This window comes from Cottoperca gobio, chromosome 8, assembly GCF_900634415.1.
Source record: "Cottoperca gobio chromosome 8, fCotGob3.1, whole genome shotgun sequence".
Lineage (NCBI taxonomy): Eukaryota > Metazoa > Chordata > Actinopteri > Perciformes > Bovichtidae > Cottoperca > Cottoperca gobio.
The window spans coordinates 632,645-656,926 of record NC_041362.1 but is presented as its reverse complement, the minus strand read 5'-3'; the positions used below and the strand labels follow the sequence as shown (position 1 = coordinate 656,926).

At 39.6% G+C, this 24,282-nt stretch overlaps 1 pseudogene; it reads right to left on the bottom strand.

Moving 5' to 3' along the window:
- Positions 1–224: 224 nt before the first annotated feature.
- On the bottom strand, positions 225–23,315 carry LOC115011857 (myosin heavy chain, fast skeletal muscle-like; annotated as a pseudogene).
- Between the last annotated feature and the right edge of the window lie 967 nt (positions 23,316–24,282).

The following is a 24,282-nucleotide window of genomic DNA, read 5'->3' as shown; positions in this document are numbered from 1 at the left end:
ATACTTAAAATACCAAAAGAACTCGTTATGCAGAAGAATACATATTACATTATTGGGTATTATTATTATTATTATTATTATTATTATATTATTATTATTATTATTATACATTATTGGTTCATCACTTTAATGTTGCAGCTGGTAAAGATGGAGCTCATTTTTATTATTTTATATTCTGCTGGATAGTTCAATATATAATAATTATATTTTATATTAATAATGTGAATCTGCAAAGTAACTTGAGCTGTAAAAAGTACAATATTTGCCTCCAAATTATATAAAAAGGAGCATAAAATGGAAATACTTCATGTTTTCTTCTTCTGCAGCGGGTTATTGGCAGAAGATGGAGACATGCTTCATGCTTTCATTTGCATTTTATTTTGATGATTTTCCTGGAAATTTGGTGGCAGATTTATACTGGGAGATACAAACAAATAATATTAAAACAAATAAAAACTAAAAAGATCTCATACAATCAGAGGAGACAAAGTACTTTTACTCTGTAAAAATAAGTATTAGCATCAAAATGTACTTAAAGTCCCAAAAGCAAAAATACTCATTATGCAGAATAATTTATATTATATATTATATATTATTATATATTATTATAGATTATAATTATTAATGTGTTCATCACTTTAATGTTGCAGCTGCTAAATGAGGAGCTCATTTTAATTCTTTTATATTCCCCAGGGTCGCTTGTGAATTTTGCCATAGTATCAATAAAGTTTATCTAAAAACCTGTAATTATAATAATAATATATTTTGTATTATTAATCTGACTCTTCAAGGTAATAAAAGTTGTCAAATAAAAGTAGTGGAGTGGAAGTATAAAGGAGCAGGAAATACTCAAACCTTGAGTAAATGTACTTAGTTACACAGAATGTCTTTAAAGAAGAAACAAACACACGTTTTGGTTTAGAGTTGCACATGAGCTCAGCGTCAGCGTCTTCATAGCGGCTGCAGATTACTCTCCGCTGTCTTTGTTCTGGTGCAGGAGAAACAGATCATCAGTATTTGCACGGTGCAGGATGTTGCAGGATGTTTCCAGCAGTGGGCTGGCTCACCTTCCCCATGTCTCGACTCTTGACTTTCATCTTATTGATCTGGGACTCGGCGATGTCTGCTCGCTCTCCTGCCTCCTCCAGCTCGTGCTGCACCTTCCTCAGCTTCGTCAGATGAGTGTTGGCCTGCTCCTCCTGTCACATACCGAATAACTTCGAATAAAAACCCTCCAAATGTAACGTTAAACGATGTTTTAATGAGAAAAAGAGTCACTCACAGCCTCCTCCGCCTGCCTCTTGTACACTTTCACCTTCAGTTGGAATTTGTCCACCAGGTCCTGCAGCCTCATCACGTTTTTCTTGTCTTCATCGGACTGATTTCAATTACAGGAAACAAATGCTGATTTTATCTGACAGCTTCAGTTACTCGTCACAGTTGTCCTCCTTCCTGTCAGTTAAACATGTGTCTCCAGATGTTTGTGATGAACTTTGTGATGAAGGGAGCCCCACGCCTCCCCTGAATTTCTTTTTTCTTCACATTGAACAGGTGCTCTTTTATTAAATAAACTAAACGCTTATATTATTTATCTGAAAGTTTCAGTATTTACTGCTTGCTTTGCGCATTCACATTCTCTCCTTGGCTCTGTTTTGCGAAGGGCGGGGCTCCGGTCCTGACGCACACACACACACACACACACACACACTCACACACACACACCTACAGTCAGAGACAGAGCGGAGGAAAGGAGAGGAAGGAACTAAATTTAAATCCGTGCCAAGCAGGAACATGCAACACACACATTAATGCAGCAGGAACATCAAATATAATATAAAACATTTACTGCACAATCAGTACTTTTACTTGTAGCGGAGTATTTTCACAGTGTGGTATTAGTACAAGGCTATAAATACTTATTCCACCACTAAGAACAAACAAGGTGTGTTGTGAGTTTACCTGATAGGTGAGTTCCTTAATCTTGCGCTCAAATTTGCGAACTCCTTTCACAGCGTCAGAGCCGTGTCTCTGCTCCGCTTCGAGCTCGTTCTCCAGCTTTCGCACCTGCAGAAGAGCCGTTAAGATTTCTTTCAATTTCAAAATTCATTCATCGTTCAGGACGTTTTTACCAGGAGCCGAATTATCCACAGAGGTCTCCTCTACTCCAAAACAAACAGACCTGGTGAGTAAAACACTGAATAAAGCAGTTTTGTGTTAAACATCTTCATCCACTTCAAATATAGAGTTAAAAACATTAAGATGTAAAAAGTCAGTTTATGAAGTTTCTGGCTACAAACACAACGCTGACGCTGCTCAAAGGGGAGACGACACCATGACAGGTGAGAGAGGAAACGTTACCTTCAGGAACATTACACATGTCTCTGTCTCACTACATATACAACACAGTACTGATGACACCATGACAGGAGAGAGAGAGGAAACGTTACCTTCAGGGACATTACACATTTCTCTGTCTCACTACATATACAACACAGGACTGATGACACCATGACAGGAGAGAGAGGAAACGTTAAATTCAGGGACATTACACATTTCTCTGTCTCACTACATATACAGCACAGGACTGATGACACCATGACAGGTGAGAGAGGAAACGTTACCTTCAGGAACATTACACATGTCTCTGTCTCACTACATATACAACACAGGATTGATGACACCATGACAGGTGAGAGAGGAAACGTTACCTTCAGGGACATTACACATGTCTCTGTCTCACTACATATAAAACACAGGACTGATGACACCATGACAGGAGAGAGGAAACGTTACCTTCAGGGACATTACACATGTCTCTGTCTCACTACATATACAACACAGGACTGATGACACCATGACAGGAGAGAGGAAACGTTACCTTCAGGGACATTACACATGTCTCTGTCTCACTACATATAAAACACAGGACTGATGACACCATGACAGGAGAGAGAGGAAACGTTACCTTCAGGGACATTATACATGTCTCTGTCTCACTACATATACAACACAGGACTGATGACACCATGACAGGAGAGAGAGGAAACGTTACCTTCAGGAACATTACACATGTCTCTGTCTCACTACATATACAACACAGGACTGATGACACCATGACAGGAGAGAGAGGAAACGTTACCTTCAGGAACATTACACATGTCTCTGTCTCACTACATATACAACACAGGACTGATGACACCATGACAGGAGAGAGAGGAAACGTTACCTTCAGGGACATTACACATTTCTCTGTCTCACTACATATACAACACAGGACTGATGACACCATGACAGGAGAGAGAGGAAACGTTACCTTCAGGGACATTACACATTTCTCTGTCTCACTACATATAAAACACAGGACTGATGACACCATGACAGGAGAGAGAGGAAACGTTACCTTCAGGGACATTACACATGTCTCTGTCTCACTACATATACAACACAGGACTGATGACACCATGACAGGAGAGAGAGGAAACGTTACCTTCAGGGACATTACACATGTCTCTCTCTCACTACATATACAACACAGGACTGATGACACCATGACAGGAGAGAGAGGAAACGTTACCTTCAGGAACATTACACATGTCTCTGTCTCACTACATATACAACACAGGACTGATGACACCATGACAGGAGAGAGAGGAAACGTTACCTTCAGGAACATTACACATGTCTCTGTCTCACTACATATACAACACAGGACTGATGACACCATGACAGGAGAGAGAGGAAACTTTACCTTCAGGGACATTACAGATGTCTCTGTCTCACTACATATACAACACAGGACTGATGACACCATGACAGGTGAGAGAGGAAACGTTACCTTCAGGAACATTACACATTTCTCTGTCTCACTACATATACAACACAGGACTGATGACACCATGACAGGAGAGAGCAAACGTTACCTTCAGGAACATTACACATGTCTCTGTCTCACTACATATACAACACAGGACTGATGACACCATGACAGGAGAGAGAGAGGAAACGTTACCTTCAGGAACGTTACACTTTATTACAATTTATTTATTACCCTTGCTTCCAGCTTCTGAAGCTCTTTCTTCCCTCCCTTCAGAGCCAGCTGCTCGGCTTCATCCAGACGCTGCTGCAGGTCTTTCACCGTCACCTCCAGGTTCTTCTTCATCCTCTCCAGGTGAGCGCTGGTGTCCTGCTCCTTCTTCAGCTCCTCCGTCATCATGGCGGCCTGAACATGTAAATAAACTAGTGATTCCATTGCAGTTTTGAGCAGGTGAGAATGAAGCCAAATCCTTACGTCAGTGATGGCCTTCTTGGCTTTCTCCTCAGCGTTCCTGGATGCTTGAACGCTGTCGTCCTTCTCACTCTGAATGTGAGAAAGATCTGCCTCCAGCTTCTTCCGACTGTTGAGCAGACTGGTGTTCTGTAAGAAACGTTTTTATGTGGCGACATGATGCTGAAATACGACTTCAACATATCACCTTCGCTGCATATCAATGCAGAATACATCCTGATATACCTTGGGTACAATTTCAGTGAGAAAGGTCATAAACAGAAAAAAAGGTTTGGAGCGAGAGGTCCGTGCAGCACCATGCAGCGGAACTGATGTTAGTTGAGGTAGTTTTGCACCTGCAAGTGAAGCAGCTGCAGCCTCTCGCTGGCGTCCAGCAGCTCCTGCTCCACCAGCTTGCGGCTCCTCTCTGTTTGCTCCAGAGCCGCTCTGATCTCCTCCATTTCGGCCTGCATCAGGTTACTCCTGCGCTCCGACATGGCGACCTGCTCCTTCATGTCCTCGCTGCTTCTCAGAGTGTCATCGAGGTGAATCTGAACTTCCTGTACGGCAGAATGAAAACAGTACATCCTAAACGTGTTCACAAAGACAAACGCTGCTCAGTCTTTACAGGCGTCTCACCTTCAGCTGGATTTGGATGTTCCTCAGCTGTTTCTGGGACTCGGCCGCCTGCCTGTTGGCGTGACTCAGCTGGATCTCCATCTCGTTCAGGTCCCCCTCCATCTTCTTCTTCACCCTCAGCGCGTCGTTCCTGTTCCGCACCTCGGCGTCAAAATTACTCTGCATGGCGTCGATGACCCGCTGGCTGTTTATCTTCAGCTGCTTGATCTCTTCGTCCTTCTCCGCTATCTTCTTGTCCACCTCGGACTTCACCTGGTTCAGCTCCAGCTGGACTCGCAGGATCCTGGACTCATTGTGCTCCAGGGAGGCCTGAGTCCAGATGTGACATGCAGGCATGTTAACCAGAGGTGTATTCAAACATCATTACTGTTGAGACGATGTCCCCCACAGTTCATCTGCAACAATCATTCGGCTCATCGATTAGTCGATCGCCAACTATTTTGAAAATTGTTGAATCGTGGAAGTCATTTTTCATCCAAAACTGTCAGAAAATGTTGTTTTTAGTCTCTGAAATCTGGACATCTGCTGCTTTTCTCTGTTGTATATCTTATTAAAGTGAATATCTTTGGGCTTTGGACAAAACAAGACATTTAAAGACCTTTACATTTTATAGACACATCCAGAGTTTCTGTATCTAACTTTGTGTGTTTGTGTGTGTAGATTTCTCCTAAACTCACCAACAGTTACATTACATAATGCCTCATTTACATATGCCTCATATGCCGTGTGTGTCACAGCAAACAGCTGAAGAAAGGTCCAGTCAAAGGGCTGCAGATCTGTGGGAAAGAGGCACCGCCACATATTTATAGTGTCAGCAGGACTACAGAAAAACGACCGAATGTTCATGAAACTTGTATTTTTATGTTCTTTTATTTTCTGTTTTTAGTAAAATGCCTTTAACTGTTGCTCAAAGGTAGATTTTCCTTTATTCTCCTTTTAATTGTCTGGTTGAACCGCGATGCAGCGTTTTGTTCCCTTCATACACAATAAAGACACTTTCAACATCATAATATCATGACAGACGTTTAAACGTACAGATTACACCTCCCAGCAGAAGCGTGTACGATTTATATTTTTCTTTCTCACCTCTGCCTCCTCCTGAGCAGCCTGAGCCTCCAGCTTCTCCTGTTCAGCCTGTTTCTTTGACTTCTCCAGCTCATGGATGGTCTTGCCCGTCTCTCCCAGCTGCTCAGTTAGATCCATGATTTCCTCTGTGTAGAAGGAAACACGACTTCATTTCTCTGCATTAAAAACATTGTCTCTGCGTGGCGTTACGACGGCGCTGACGTACGTCGCAGGTTTTTGTTTTCCCGTTTGAGGGTCTCGAGTTGCTCCAGACATTCTTCGAAGGCGTTCTTCATCTTGAAGTTCTCGGTGCCCAAACAGCGCACCTCCTGTACAGCCGACTCCAGCTCCGCCTGACCCTCCTCGTGTTTCTGCTTCCACTCAGCCAATACCTACCGGCACATTACACATCATATTCAATATTAAATACTATTACTGTTAAGTTTCACAGCTTTATTGACCAAATACTGAATATTATCATGAATTGTTCATTATTGTCATTTCATTGTGTTTTAATTGTAAAATGTTATTTTATTGTTATTTTATTAATCACTTACTTTTTGTATATTAAAGTTGTAAAATGTTTTTCTACTTTATCATTAATTTATTCATTACAATTAATTACTCTTACAATTTTATTGTTATTTTATTAATAACTTATTTTACTGTATTTAACTCATACAATTGTATTTTGTACTTTGTTATTTATAATAATAACGTGCTTTACTGTATTTACTTTGGAAAATGTTATTCTATTTTAATAATGTAGTTTGTATTTCACCATCTTTTACTACTTTTACTGTTGTTATGTTATGTTTACACTTTCAATAATTCAATTATTGGTCTCAAATTTTGAAATGATGAAATAGTTTTTGTCTTTTCTGTTGTTTTCACGTTCTATAATTGATAAGATGATTGCATCGTGCAACCCTGTGAAGTAAAATCATTTTGATGTCTCAGCTACTAGACCAAACCTTTCACTGAACATACTGACTAGCTTCCTCGTCGTGCTACTTCCTGTGTACTTTCATGATATCTCTTGACAATCGCAGATCTGAAGATCGAAACCTTATCAAAGTTTCTCTGCTTCTTGTCCAGGACTGCAGCAGCAGCATTGGACCTCTCAACATCCAGCATCATGTCCTCCACCTCTCCCTGCAGCCGCTGCTTCGTCTTCTCCAGAGACGAGCACTTGGAGTTGACGGCCTCCACAGCTTCTTCTGCATCCTGCAGACGCAGCGCCAGCTTCTTCCTGCAGGAGGACACGTGTCATGAGAGCTCCTGAGGACGTATCTTGATCTGGTGTGGAGGGATCTTACTTTGCCTCCTCGAGCTCCTCGGTGCGTTGGATGGCGTCGGTCTCGTACTTGGTTCTCCACTGAGACACCTCGCTGTTGGCTTTGGACAGGCAGCGCTGCAGCTCGGCTTTGGCCTCCTGCTCCTCTTCGTACTGCTCTCTCAGCAGCTCGCAGTCGTGTCGAGAAGACTGCAAACTGTGAGCCAGGGCGTTTTTTGCCTTGGAAAAGAAATAAACATCAACACGTAGCTACATCAGTAAACTTCATTTGAATGGTGCTTATCTCTTACCTTAACCTCCTCCTCAAGAAGTCTTTTCAGCTCCTCAATCTGCTGAATAGAAGCTTGTTTTCCACGAGTCAGCTGTGACATCAACGACTCCTTTTCGTCCAGCTGGCGAGACATTTCAGCTGCATGATGAGTGCAGAAACAATTAGCACCGCCTCGTCTGTGAGTGTGTGTGACTGCAGCTCAGATATGATGAAATATTCCTCACCACTGTCCGTCTGCAGCCGCGCTCTCTGACTCGAAAGGTCGTTTATCAGTCTGTGATGCTCGTCCTCTTTGCTCTTTACCTCGTTCAGTTGATCTTCGAGCGAACGGCACATCTTCTCTAAATTAATCTTGACATTTGAAAAAGAAAAGCTGCACTTGTTACGTCTTTACTGAACATAAACATCGCCACTGGTGGAATATAACAATATAAGTACTCAATTCAAGGTACTTGTACTTCAGTGTTTCCATTTTATGCAACTTTATGCTTCTACTCCAATACACCTCTTGTACTTTTTCCATTACATTACTTTAACTACATTTAGTGCACAATCGGTACTTTACTTTAACTACATTTAGTGCACAATCGGTACTTTTACTTTTAAATACATTTACTGTACAATCAGTACTTTACTTTAAGTACTTTAACTACATTTACTGTACAATCAGTACTTTACTTTAAGTACTTTAACTACATTTACTGTACAATCAGTACTTTTACTTTAAGTACTTTAACTACATTTACTGTACAATCAGTACTTTTACTTTAAGTACTTTAACTACATTTTGCTGATACTTTTACTTAAGTACGGTCTTGGATGCAGTACTTGTACTGGAGTACTCTGACAGGGTGGTATTAGTACTTAGGATCTGAATACTTGTTCTGCCTCTGCTCTGGACTTGATACCCGACCTTTGCTTTGGCCACGGTTTCCCTGTTGCCCGTCAGGTCGTCCATCTCCAGCTTGAACTCGCTCTTCTCCTTCTCCAGCTTCTGTCGGACCCTCTGGATGTTGTCCAGCTGTTCTCCCAGCTCAGCCACGCTGTCTGCATGTTTCTTGCGCAGAGCAGCAGACGTGGCGTCGTGGCGCAGAGAGCACTCTTCCAGGTCACGCCGCAGTTTGATGAACTCCGCTTCCCGCTTCTTGTTCAGCTCGGCCTGAGCGGCGGCGGCTCCTCCGGCCTCCTCCAGCCTCTCGCTGACCTCCTCCAGCTCTCTGGACAGATCGCTCCTCTGCTTCTCCACTTTGGCTCGAGCCGAGCGCTCCGACTCGATTTCCTCCTCCAGCTCCTCAATCCGAGCCTGAAGAGGAAAATAATGCACACTGAAGTAATTTAGCTTTGTGTTATCAAAGCAAAGACAGCGATCCTTCACCTGCAGCTCTTTTAATCTCTTCTGCAGCTGAGCACCGAGAGTTTGTTCGTCTTCGATCATCGTCTGCAGCTGAGACGACTCAAAGTCTTTCCTGTGACGTGAAGAGAAGTTGATTTAAATCCATCAGAAATGTAAAAAATGCAACGGCTAGCAAAGTGTGAGACAGAAAGAGAGACATGCACGTTACTTAAGTAAAAGTATGTCAGTATAATCATTATAAAGTACTCCATGCAAAAAGCTCTAAAGTATTATTACCTTCTCATCTTTTCATCCAGCTGCTGCTTCTCGTTCTCCAGATCCATGATGGCCTCGTGAGCCAGTTTCAGATCCGCCTCCAGCTTCCTCTTGGTTCTCTCCAGATCCATCCGCACCTTCTTCTCCTGTTCCAGGGAACCCTCCAGCTGAAAGTCACAGGTTACATCTCACCTGCAGGAACAGCTGTGGTGCAAAGTAACTAAGTACATTTACCCAGGTGCTGTACTTAAGTACACATTCGAGGTACTTGTACTTTACTTGAGTGTTTCTTTTCATGTCACTTTGTACTTCTACTTCACTGCATCTCAAATATTGTACGTTTTACTTCACTACATTTATCTGTAAAGCTTTAAGTACTTTATAAATTAAGATGCACAGAAGAAGAGCTTATTAAATATGTTTTACAATAAATGTGTTTGTTATAAATGTTTTAGCTTCTTTTTGTTTCTGTTACAGCTTTAAGAATATATATTATATATATTTTTAATTACGAAAATGTTCAAAATGTATTTTTATTTTATTTCTTTATTATTATTTTAGTGCATTAGTAATAATGTTGAGATTTGGACAAAACCAGGGGTGGGGAACCTCCGGCCTCCGGGCCGTATACTGAGACCATTTGATCCGGCCCAAGAGCTAATTCATAAACATTTATTCTATTTAATTATTGTTTACTGCTTTTTTACTTCATATGTTCTTCTGCTGTGACGAGATACATGTCCCCGTTGTGGGACTAATAAAGGATTGTTGATTTCTGATTAAACAGAAAGATACAGGATAAAAAAGTGAACGGGCTGCGTCTTAAAACAATGTGCAGAGGTTATGAGTTCAATCATTCGTATGGCCCTCAAAGGATGTTGTAAAAAACAAAAATGGCCCTTGACATGAAAAAGGTCCCCCCCCTGGACTAAACCATCATTGTGAAGGTGACGCTTTATTTTTACAAAGCAAACCATCGAATAATGGAAAGATAATTAGCAGATTAATCCAGAATGTTTAAAATGAGCTCAGAGTGAAATCCTGCTCTGACATACACGAGTAATACTAATCTAATTATATCATATATAACAGTTTAGTGTCGTATAGAGTACATGTTCCTGATTACATCCTTTTACTGACGTTTTCAATGCATTTCCGTGTCACGTAGTATTTGCACAGTGTCAGTATGTGTCTGTAAAGCGTCTGAATACCTCGTCCACCTGCTGCTCCAGTTTGGTCTTGGCTTTGGTCAGAGTGTTTATTTTGTCCTCCTCTGACTGCAGGTCGTCCACAGTCTGCTGATGAGCCTCCTGCAGCTCTCGCTTCTCCTTCGACAGCTTGGTGATGTTTTCATCTTGGCTCATGAGTTCTTCTGTCAGGTTTTTCACCTAAAGACATTATTAACAGCTGATGTTGCGGTTCCTCCTTAAACACCGTGATAAACACCTCGTGTTTGTTTTTACCTTGTTCTCCACGGCGTGTTTCTCCTTCTCCACTTTGGCTAAAGTGAGCTCCAAGTCGTCGATGTCCCTCTTCAGGTCCGAGCACTCGTCCTCCAGCTTCCTCTTCTTGGCGGTCAGCTCAGCGTTGACCTCCTCCTCATCCTCCAGCCTCTCTGTCACCTCCTTCAGCTTGGACTCCATCTGTATCTTGCTTTTGATGAGTCCTTCACATCTCTCCTCGGCATCCTGGAGGTTGTCTGCCTCCTGATATCAAGTTAGCGCCTCAATATTAGAGTTTAGCACCTCAAAGAGCAACGATCATGTTGAATATGTGACCTTCTGACCATGAATGACTACAAAGAGACACATCACATGCCTTCTGTCTGCTCTAACTTACTGACTGGACTTGTAAGAGGAGGTCATTCTTCTCCTGTACGACGGAGACCATTTTCTCCTCGAGTTCCTTCCGCCGGTTCTCTGATTTGGCCAGATCTTCTTTTAATTTGGTGAAATCCTCCTTCATCTGGACCATTTCCTTCTCAGCTTCAGCGCTCTTCAGGAGAGGTTTGAGCTTGAAGTACAGCTTCATCCACGGCCAATGTTTCACATTCATGAAGGAGCGGAAGTTGTACTGGATGGTGTAGATCGCCTCCCTGTTGAAGTAAAACTTTGTATTCAAACTTCAGCCTTCAGGATGTTTGTCATCCTGAAGCACACATCTGAGCACTAAAGTGTTTTTACTTTCTGGCCATCATCTTCTGGTACTCCAGTCGAACGATGTAGCCGCGACACAGAGCCTGAGTGGACCTCACCACCTGAGCTAACCGCTCGTCCCTCATTTCCTCCAGAGCGCCCAGCAGACCAGCCTTAAAAAACACCTGCAATCAAAAAGGTAAATATGCATCTGCAACAGCTCCTTCGTTAGAAACATCTCTACGATTAAGTCCAAACCTTTGTGTGTCCAAACTTGTACTGTGTGTGATCCACGTCGATGGAGCCCAGAAGTTTCTCTGCAGCTTTTTTGTTATCCATGAACTGTCCCTCTGGAACAGCGCTGGCGTTGAGGATCCTGTATCTGCAGGAGGAACACCAAGAGAGTGTGTTCATACAGCACATTTCAACAACAAGGGAATTCAAAGGGCTTCACAAAAACATTAAAAGCTTTAAGACATGAAGAAACACCTCAGTTGGTGATAAATGGTCGTACTGGTAAACCAAAACAAACACTGAATTCTGGTGCAAACACTGAGCTAGCTGACCTGTGCTAAATCACTGTGCAGCACTTATACATAACGGCAAACTTGTGGCGATGTGTTATTATTATTATTATTGCTTAGTATTGTATGCACTATTAAAAATGGCTATTTAGGCCACCATACATGCAGTTTAATGTGCAACTCATGTGGTCGGGGCTCCCTGCTCCGTCTTTCAGCTGCGGGGTCCTCGGCCTGAAAAAGGTTGAAGACCCCTGATTTGAATGCAACACTTTATTTACCTCTGCTTAAAATCCCCGTAGAGGATTCTGCTGGGAAATCCTTTCCTGCAGATGCGGATGCCCTCCAGCACGCCGTTGCAGCGCAGCTGGTGGATAACCATCTGGTTTTCGATATCACCTTCGATGAAGGCAATAATTATAATTATCCGTTTTATAATATGCATACAGTATATTTCATAATGAGATTAAAACCCTACCTGGTGTTTTTGTGTCATTTGGTATCAAGCAGCGCACAAAGTGAGGATGAGTGGTTCTCAGGTTCGTCATGAGCTTCCCGAGATTCTCCTGTAAGAAAGTGGGAAGTTTTTGAGGTTTTTGTCTTTGTATTGTATCTCTTTATGACTATTAAAAATTAAAAAGTAATATTTAACATAAAAAGTCATTCTTATATCTAATATTATGTTTATTTTTTTATTTATTTTTTTACATTTTTTACAGAAAAGCAACAAGCTTTTCTCTCTTACTGTACATCTGAACTAGAAATGCTTTTTTACCCACTATTCCTTCTTTGCACACATTATTAGTGAAAATACAAATACATAATTATTAGTGAATAACAAATAAAATAATTATTGGTGAAAATACAAATAAATAATTATTAGTGAAGATACAAATAAATAATTATTAGTGAAGATACAAATAAATAATTATTAGTGAAAATACAAATAAATAATTATTAGTAAAGATACAAATAAATAATTATTAGTTAAAATACAAATAAATAATTATTAGTGAAAATACAAATAAATAATTATTAGTGAATAAACAAATAAAATAATTATTGGTGAAAATACAAATAAATAATTATTAGTGAAAATACAAATAGATAATTATTAGTGAATATACAAATAAATAATTATTAGTGAATATACAAATAAATAATTATTAGTGAATATACAAGTAAAGTAAATATTAGTGAATATACGAATAAATAATTATTGGTGAATATACAAATAAATAATTATTAGTGAATATACAAATAAAAAAATATTGGTGAATATACAAATAAAGTAAATATTAGTGAAGATACAAATAAATAATTATTTGTGAATATACAAATGCAATATAAAGAAAATTAGTAAATATAACTAATGGAAAATAACATGGTAGAAGAAAAGATGAGAAGTTGTGTTTTAACACTTTAAAGATTTCATAAACATTTTAACTTCAGTTTAATTTATATTTCCACAAATGGCATCTCACCCTGAACAGCGCTGACACAGTTTGGAAAGATGCTCCTTTCTTCTTGGATCCTTTTTTAGTTCCTCCGGCTGCTTCTTCTGCATTAATGACACATTTAAAACATATTAACAGTAATAATGGGAATCTTCTACTTGCTATATGCTTCATTTACTTTTTATTTTATATATATTTATACATTTTAATGATAATAATGGTGATTACTACAGATGTTTTTGGGGAAATGTTTAGGGAAATATTGCACATTTTACTCATCGACATTTATCTGACAGCCTTGAACCCTTGAAGCCTGAGTATTTTCTGCTCAATAATTAATAATTGTAATATATAATTAATAATGTCGAGCTTTGGACTAAACAAACAATGTGAAGGTGTCACTTTGGCCTCATTTCTCACTATTTTCACTATTTAAAAAAAACCAATGAATTAATGGAGAAAATAATCATCAGAATAATCCATAAAGAAAATAATCATCAGAATAATCCATAAAGAAAATAATCATCAGAATAATCCATAAAGAAAATAATCATCAGAATAATCCATAAAGAAAATAATCATCAGTTAATATTTTTCAAAATGAGCTCCACCTCCACCAACATAAACAGAAAAATCCTGATTTTGCATGAATAATAATAATATAATGGAGTCACAGCCAGGAACATTTTTACTTTAAGTAATATTATTAATGCAGGACTTGCAGGACTGAAAACATACAGGAAAACCTACAATGTATATACCCCTGAACTCACCATCTGATCCAGAGAAGCTTGCATAGAGCATGGCCAGTATTTTGACAGATGACTTCTGGTAAAGCTGAACCACAGACTCGCTCAGCGGGTCTTTGTTCTTCTCCAGCCAGCCGCTGACGTTGTAGTCTACGTTGCCGGCGTAGTGCATCAGACTGAAGTGAGCCTCCGGCTTCCCTTTGACTGTTTTGGGCTTCAAGAAGCAACTGTTCTTCCCGAGGTGTTGGTCATACAGTTTGTTCTTTAAAGAGGTGTCTGTTGATTTTGGAAACATGCACTCTTCTTCAAGGATGGAGAAGATCCCCATCGACTAGGAAACAAAACGAACATTCACACAATAAGTACAAACTACCAACAGGATGTAAAGGAGGGAAAACATCTGCAGCAAGAACATATAACACACACATTAATGTAACAGGAACATGTAACACACACATTAATGCAACAGGAACATATAACACACACATTAATGTGACAGGAACATGTAACACACACATTAATGTAACAGGAACATGTAACACACACATTAATGCAGCAGGAACATGTAACACACACATTAATGTAACAGGAACATGTAACACACACATTAATGTAGCAGGAACATGTAACACACACATTAATGTAACAGGAACATGTAACACACATTAATGTAACAGGAACATGTAACACACACATTAATGTAACAGGAACATGTAACACACACATTAATGTAACAGGAACATGTAACACACACATTAATGTAACAGGAACATGTAACACACACATTAATGCAGCAGGAACATGTAACACACACATTAATGTAACAGGAACATGTAACACACACATTAATGTGACAGGAACATGTAACACACACATTAATGTAGCAGGAACATGTAACACACATTAATGTAACAGGAACATGTAACACACACATTAATGTAACAGGAACATGTAACACACACATTAATGCAGCAGGAACATGTAACACACACATTAATGTAACAGGAACATGTAACACACATTAATGTAACAGGAACATGTAACACACACATTAATGTAACAGGAACATGTAACACACACATTAATGCAACAGGAACACGTAACACACACATTAATGTAACAGGAACATGTAACACACATTAATGTAACAGGAACATGTAACACACACATTAATGCAACAGGAACATGTAACACACACACATTAATGTAACAGGAACATGTAACACACACATTAATGTAACAGGAACATGTAACACACACATTAATGCAACAGGAACACGTAACACACACATTAATGTAACAGGAACATGTAACACACACATTAATGTAACAGGAACATGTAACACACACATTAATGTAACAGGAACATGTAACACACACATTAATGCAACAGGAACATGTAACACACACATTAATGTAACAGGAACATGTAACACACACATTAATGCAACAGGAACACGTAACACACACATTAATGTAACAGGAACATGTAACACACATTAATGTAACACACACACATTAATGTAACAGGAACATGTAACACACACATTAATGCAACAGGAACACGTAACACACACATTAATGTAACAGGAACATGTAACACACATTAATGTAACACACACACATTAATGTAACGGGAACATGTAACACACACATTAATGCAGCAGGAACATGTAACACACATTAATGTAACAGGAACATGTAACACACACATTAATGTAACAGGAACATGTAACACACATTAATGTAGCAGGAACATGTAACACACACATTAATGTAATAGGAACATGTAACACACACATTAATGTAACAGGAACATGTAACACACACATTAATGTAACAGGAACATGTAACACACACATTAATGCAACAGGAACATGTAACACACACATTAATGTAACAGGAACATGTAACACACACATTAATGTAACAGGTACATGTAACACACATTAATGTAGCAGGAACATGTAACACACACATTAATGTAATAGGAACATGTAACACACACATTAATGTAACAGGAACATGTAACACACACATTAATGCAACAGGAACATGTAACACACACATTAATGTAACAGGAACATGTAACACACACATTAATGCAGCAGGAACATGTAACACACACATTAATGCAACAGGAACATGTAACACACACATTAATGCAGCAGGAACATGTAACACACACATTAATGTAACAGGAACATGTAACACACACATTAATGCAACAGGAACATGTAACACACACATTAATGTAACAGGAACATGTAACACACACATTAATGTAACAGGAACATGTAACACACACATTAATGTAACAGGAACATGTAACACACACATTAATGCACAGTATTTTCACAGTGTGGTATTGAAATGTTACTTCAGTAAATTATCTGAATACTTCTTCCACCTCTGCACAGTCGCAACTTTTAATTGCATGTAGGATAATATTTGATATTATATTGCACAGCATACAGTACCTTTTCAATGAGCTCAATGCAGGCTGCTAAGTCCATACCAAAGTCAATGAACTCCCAGTCAATCCCTTCTTTCTTGTATTCCTCTTGCTCCAACACAAACATGTGGTGGTTGAAAAACTGTTGCAGCTTCTCGTTGGTGAAGTTAATGCAGAGCTGCTCCAGGCTGTTGTACTAAAGAACGTGAGAAGAATATATTATTCAGTGTGGAGAAAAAATAAATATATATATATACAGACTTTGAACACTCACATCAAAGATTTCGAATCCAGCGATGTCGAGAACACCAATGAAATGTTGTCTGGGTTGTTTCGTGTCCAGCTGCTTGTTGATTTGTATCACCATCCACACAAACATCTTCTCGTAGACGGATTTCGCAAGAGCACCGATGCAGTTGTACACCTGGAAATAAGGGAAGTTAAAGACAGAACCGCTTCTTCATCAATATACAGTCAGAGAAATGTTAGGACAGATGTTTCACCCTGGGGTTAAAGTAACTTAATCCTCACATTTATTTTGGTGTCAAATTGTTTGCAGTGTACAAACCCACAAACATCCTCTGTATCTCCTCTGGTGATTAGTATATAGTTCATGTGTTGATATATAGACCATATAGTTTATTCTATGTTCATATTTTAGTTGTATATTGTGTATTACATAGATAGTCTATGAATAAATATATTTATATTGTTGATATGTCTATATTTACTATGTATATATAACCTTGATAACCTGCTGCTGCTGTAGCACAAGAATTTCCAAATTTGGGAAATCTACCTACCGACCAACTCACCTACCTTTCTACTAACGTACCTACCTTCCTAATTATCTAACTATCTACCTTCCTACCTACCTACCTACCTACCTTCATACCTACCTACCTACTTATCTACCTATATACCTACCTTCATACCTACCTACCTACCTTCATACCTACCTACCTACCTTCATACCTACCTTCCTACTTATCTACCTATCGATCTATCTACCTACCTACCTACCTACCTACCTACCTTCATACCTACCTTCTACCTACCTACCTACCTTCCTACTTATCTACCTACCTACCTACCTACCTACCTTCTACCTACCTACCTACCTTCCTACCTACCTACCTACCTTCCTACCTACCTACATACCTTCTACCTACCTACCTTCTACCTACCTACCTTCTACCTACCTACCTTCTACCTTCCTACCTTCCTACCTTCCTACCTACCTACCTTCTACCTACCTACCTTCCTACCTACCTACCTACCTTCCTACCTACCTACGTACCTTCTACCTACCTACCTTCTACCTACCTACCTTCTACCTACCTACCTTCTACCTTCCTACCTTCCTACCTTCCTACCTTCCTACCTACCTACCTTCTACCTACCTACCTTCCTACCTACCTACCTACCTTCCTACCTACCTACGTACCTTCTACCTTCCTACCTTCCTACCTTCCTACCTTCTACCTACCTACCTTCTACCTACCTACCTTCTACCTACCTACCTTCTACCTTCCTACCTTCCTACCTTCCTACCTTCTACCTACCTACCTTCCTACCTACCTACCTACCTTCCTACCTACCTACGTACCTTCTACCTACCTACCTTCTACCTACCTACCTTCCTTCCTTCCTACCTTCCTACTTATCTACATACCTACAGTCATGCCTTCCTACCTACCTACCTACCTACCTACCTTCTACCTACCTACCTTCCTACCTACCTACCTACCTTCCTACCTACCTACATACCTTCTACCTACCTACCTTCCTACCTACCTACCTACCTACCTACCTACCTACCTTCTACCTACCTACCTTCCTACCTACCTACCTACCTTCCTACCTACCTACCTACCTTCCTACCTACCTACATACCTTCTACCTACCTACCTTCTACCTACCTACCTTCCTTCCTACCTTCCTACTTATCTACATACCTACAGTCATGCCTACCTTCCTACCTACCTTCTACCTACCTACCTTCCTACCTACCTACCTACCTACCTACCTACCTACCTACCTACCTACCTTCTACCTACCTACCTACCTACCTACCTACCTTCCTACCTACCTACCTTCCTACCTACCTACATACCTTCTACCTACCTACCTTCTACCTACCTACCTTCCTACCTACCTACCTACCTACCTACCTACCTACCTACCTACCTTCTACCTACCTACCTTCCTACCTACCTACCTACCTTCCTACCTACCTACCTACCTTCCTACCTATCTACATACCTTCTACCTACCTACCTTCTACCTACCTACCTTCCTTCCTACCTTCCTACTTATCTACATACCTACAGTCATGCCTACCATCCTACCTACCTACCTTCTACCTACCTACCTTCCTACCTACCTACCTACCTACCTACCTACCTACCTTCTACCTACCTACCTTCCTACCTACCTACCTACCTTCCTACCTACCTACCTACCTTCTACCTACCTACCTTCCTTCCTACCTTCCTACCTTCCTACCTTCCTACCTACCTACCTACCTACCTTCTACCTACCTACCTTCCTACCTACCTACCTACCTTCCTACCTACCTACATACCTTCTACCTACCTACCTTCTACCTACCTACCTTCCGTCCTACCTTCCTACTTATCTACATACCTACAGTCATGCCTACCTTCTACCTATTTCAAGATACCACAGAGTGAGTGATTGATATACAAATGATCATTTTATTGGTGAAGTATTCCTTTACGTTTATACTTTTACTTAAACAATATTTTGAATATCGGACTTTTACTAGTACCTGCAGTATTAATACTTTTGCTGAAGTAAAAGATCCAAGTACTTCTTCTGTTTATAATACCTTGCGGTTGAAAAAGATGGTAATTGGAAGTACCAGACAACTCATTACAGATGATCTTCTGCAGTGGATAATTATATACAAGCAGAGGAAATTACTTTAATTAGCAGTCTTACCTGCTGCACATTTTGTCCTTTGGTGACGTACTCATTCCCGACCTTCACTCTGGGATAACAGAGGCTTTTCAGCAGATCAGCAGAGTTCAGGCCCATCAGATATGCAGCTTTATCAGCTTCTGCAAAATAAAATGAAAATGGATTTTTCTGCTTCCTTGATTTGCATGACAGCGTTAATTTGGATGGATGATCCTCACCCTCAGTGCCATTGGGCTCCGCCTGCTCCTCCCGCTGCTTCTGCTTGAACTTCATGTTCCCATAATGCATCACAGCGCCAGTCAGCTTGTAGATGGACATTTTCTCTTCAGCCATAAAACCCAGAATATCGAAGGCCTCCTGCGTTGTAAAACCAGCAAAGTCGGATTTTAAAGCATCCGAAAAGACGGAACGAGCTTCATTTGTTTTGACCGGGTCGACTCACATCTGTAGCCATTAACTCCTCGCCATCCTCAATGCTTTTCACACTAATTTCCCCCTGACTGACGAAGGCAAAGTCGTAGGGGTTGGTGGTTATGAGAAGCAGATCTGAAGGGAAATAAATAAAGTTAAATCTCTTTGTTTGAATGTCTGAGTAAAAACAAGAAGTAAAACATTTAAATTACCGATCAGTTCAGGCTTCTTGTTGCAAGTCAGCTGATAAAAAATATGATAACTCCTCTCCGCCGACAGCTGGAATGTCACTCTTGATTTCTCCAGCAGATCTTTAAGGGAGGAAAATACAAAATTACTTTATTTTGGTGCAACATTATGTGTCATAATTCTATTAATAATTTGCATAAACTTACAAGTTTCAATATCTGCAGATGCCAGTTTACCAGTCGTGCCAAAGTGTATACGGATGAATTTACCCTTTAAAAAAACAAAACAGGAGCATCTTACTCTCTGTGTTCGACTAATTCTTCAAACAAACTGAAGTCCCTCAGGCTCAGGCTCACAAAGCGAGAGGAGTTGTCGTTCCTCATCGTCTTGGCGTTCCCGAAAGCTTCCAGCAGCGGGTTGGCCTGGATGATCTGATCCTCCAGAGTCCCCTGTCGAAAAGCAAACATGTAAATCCGACTCGCACTCCCTTCTGGAAAAATATGACTTTTTGCTGCACAGCTTGTCGAAAGTTGTCCTGAGCTCACCTTCATTTTACTGGTTGTCTCCTTTTTCTTGTCTGCGGACACAGCGATGGTTGCAAAATACTGAATGACACGTTTAGTGTTGACGGTCTTGCCATGCACCGGATTCTCCACTAAGCAGAAAACACCATTTTTATTCATATTTGTGATGTTTTATATGTAAATATTGAAGAAAAAGGTTTTGTCGAATCATTTTTCAAAATTATCTTCAAAAAAGAAAATGTTCGGAATAAAAAACCTTTAATCCGATGGCTATTTCATGGATACATTATGCAAACATAGACAATGTTTGTACATGTGAAATGGAGCTGACGTTTTAAAGACTTTCATCAGTTACCTTTTAAAACATTTTATTTGAAATTTGAAAATATTAAAAGTTTTGTCAGGATAATTTCGCTTTTGTTGTTTGTTGTTGTTTTATGTTTAGATTGGAGAAATTAAAACTCACCTTTGATGAAAAGGTGCTTTCAGTCTTATTTAATCCATTAAAGGTGCACTTCAACCTCTTGTGGGCAACATTAGTATTACAACTAGGGCTGTCAAGCGATTAAAGAAATGAATCTAATTAATTACAAGCTTTGTGATTAATTAATTACAATTAATTGCATATATAAATATTTGCTGTGAGAGCTCCATGCGAAGGGGGGGTGCTGTCGGGAATTGCAATCAATCACGTCAACATAATTATTTTGTTGTGTTATTCTTTCTGTGATTAATTGATCTAAATTAACGCGCTAATTCGACAGCCCTAATTACAACACACACTTTTTAAACAAATAAAGAAAACCACTTTTTTTCTGTTCTGAAGTCTCACACACACACACACACACACACACACACACACACACACACACAGGAGAGAAAATATTTTTACTCCCTCGCCTCTCATGGCTTCCGTACTAAAGTCTAATCGCAGCTGAACTTACGTGATGAGAATCGACTGATTTTCACGATCTGAGGACATAAAAGAAAACACATGATGAAAGAAATGAATCTAATTCTTCAGTTGCATTCATTGTGAGCTGCTGACACACCGGTGAGCATGAACTGGTAGGCGTTATCAGACAGGGCGAAGATGTGAGGGGGGACCTCCATCCTCTTCTTCCCCCGGTAGGCCCGCACCACCTCCGGGTTGTAGACCGGCAGCCATTTGTAGGGATTCACAGTCACACAGAACAGCCCAGAGTAGGTCTGCAGGAGAAGGAAAGACAATATCTCAACAACCTCGAAGTGGATTCATATAAAACTTTGCACAGACATTCATGTTCCCCAGAGGAGGAATCCTACTGCCTTTACACCGAGCACCATTATCAGGTTAAGAGACATAATTTATATGACTTTTATAAATGTTCAGTTCTTAATATCTGAGTCATTGTGTGAGAACTCAATCCAATAAATCAAACATCAGCTGTGATGACGGCGACAGATGGCCGTTTAAAAATAATATCCAGTTTGCACACAGTGTATTTGTGCATGTTAAAAATATTTACCTCTTCCCTCTTCCCTCACCTGTACATGTATTTTATTTCTATTTCCCTCTGTTTGACTTTTCTTTAAAATAAGCTGCAAATAAAACATAAAAACATAAAAACATAAACTTGACTTTATAGCACCTGTCAATCATGCAGCCCAAAGTTCTGCACAGAGCCAAATTAAAAACAGCACAGACCAACAAGTAAAAAGAAATTTAAAAGAAAAAACATATATATACATATATATATATATATATATATATATATATATATATATATATATATATATATATATATATATATATATATATACACTGTATATACAACAATAAATCAAGATAAAATAATACAACAATAAACTTTAAAATGTTAAAAATAAAATAAAAAAATGTCACAAGGTTAAAAACCACAAAGGATTAAAAAAGAATATAAAAAACAATTGTTAAAACTTTAAAAACTAAGGCAACAAATGACGTGGCACCTGAAGTACGATTCAAGTTAAGAATATACTTATTTTAAAACTGTCCAGAGTATATTAATTATATAGAGCAAAATGAAGAAATCTGTCAATCTCACGTCACATGTTAAATCACAAAACCAAACTTTAAGTTCTGCTCCAGTACTTGAATCTGTGTCTGACTGGCTTCATGTTTGCTGAAAGACTCACGTAGATCATCCAGGCTGCGTATCGCTCCTTCAGGTTGAACAGCACCGCAGGCTCGTGGAGGTGCGTCATCATCACCATGTCCTCAATCTTATCAAACTTGGGCGGGTTCATGGGAAACACTTGGTCCTCCCTGAGCGTTAAAGTCTGGAGAGTAAAACAGAATATGATGCTTGAAAGTGGAATATTGACCTTCTTCATCAGCCATAAAAACATAATGTGAACTTTTATGTTCTTGCACAATATTATGTGTAAATAGCTGCAGGGGAGTTCAAACCCAGACAAATACAAGTCTGCAGACACACTGAAGCTGCATAACATCCTGTCTCAGTCCTGCTGGTCAGACATCCTATAACATGTTCACTGTGTGTGTTCAGAGTCTAATAAAAGGTGAATTTATCAGCTCGTCCCTTCAATCCACCCACTCTGTCATCCGCAGTCTTGACAGTGACTTTGCCGTCCTCCTTGTTCTGGACCTCCGCCTTCACATACAGCTCTTTGTCATCGCTGACGAAGCACGCCGTCTTGCTGTCAAACGGCCGAGCCTGAGCCTCCGTCCTCTCCCTCTCAGACTTGCGGAGGAACTGGGCAGCCGGCCCGAAGATTGACATTTCCCCATCTGTGCTCATTTTCTCCTCCTGAATGAAAGACAGCAGAACAAACAGCATCAAGCAGCAGTTCTGTGCTGCAGGGGAGAATGTTTGACATGTACTCACCCAGTTTCTGCACTAATTCAGAGTTAGGACGCCTGAAGATTGAACTCTAAGTTTCAGAAATAAATAAAACAAAGTGTCAGTTCTCCACAATGATCGTGCACAGAAGCTGTTTCAAAGGATTGTGCACTCACCGTCTTGCTTAGCTGCAAGAACAAACATAAGCAGTTGCACTGTCTCTTTTTATACCTCCCCATTGTCCTTGGTGTGAAGTCTCCTTCCTTTACATGGGCATACAGTGGTAGAGTTACACGAACCTGTTGCTCAGCGTGGATGAGGATGGGTCATAGATTAAAAACAACATGCAGTGAGGTTATACATATAGATTACAGGGAACACAACTTTTACATTGATTCTTAAAAGAGCGTTGTCAAACAACAAGCATTAAGTATAAAGCATTTGCATGATCAAAACCAGAGATTACAAAGAACTTTATTACGGAAAGCATGAAAATATATACAGAAAAAGGAAAGAAAACATTTAGAAAAAGGTGTAAAATTATGGATTTTCAAGTAATGAATGAAAATGAATGACACAATAAGGCAGGTTGCTGCACTAAAAACAAGAAAATAACACTTAATTCCACAAAACAATCTTGCTAATATGAACTGCATGTGCATATATTCTTGTCATGTTATAAGAAAACATGATTTTGGACACACACTTATAACATTTCCAGTAAAATTCCTGCTTTTTTCTGTATATTTTCCATATTTTTTCATATTCTTAACAGTAAATCACAGTGTACTCTGTACTATAATTTAATTATTTCTTAAAGCAAGAAAACATTTTGAAAAAGTGGTAAAATGATGCACATTTTAATAAATGTGAACAAGGCAGATTGCTGCACTGAAAACAAGAGAATTACACTTAATTCCGTTGA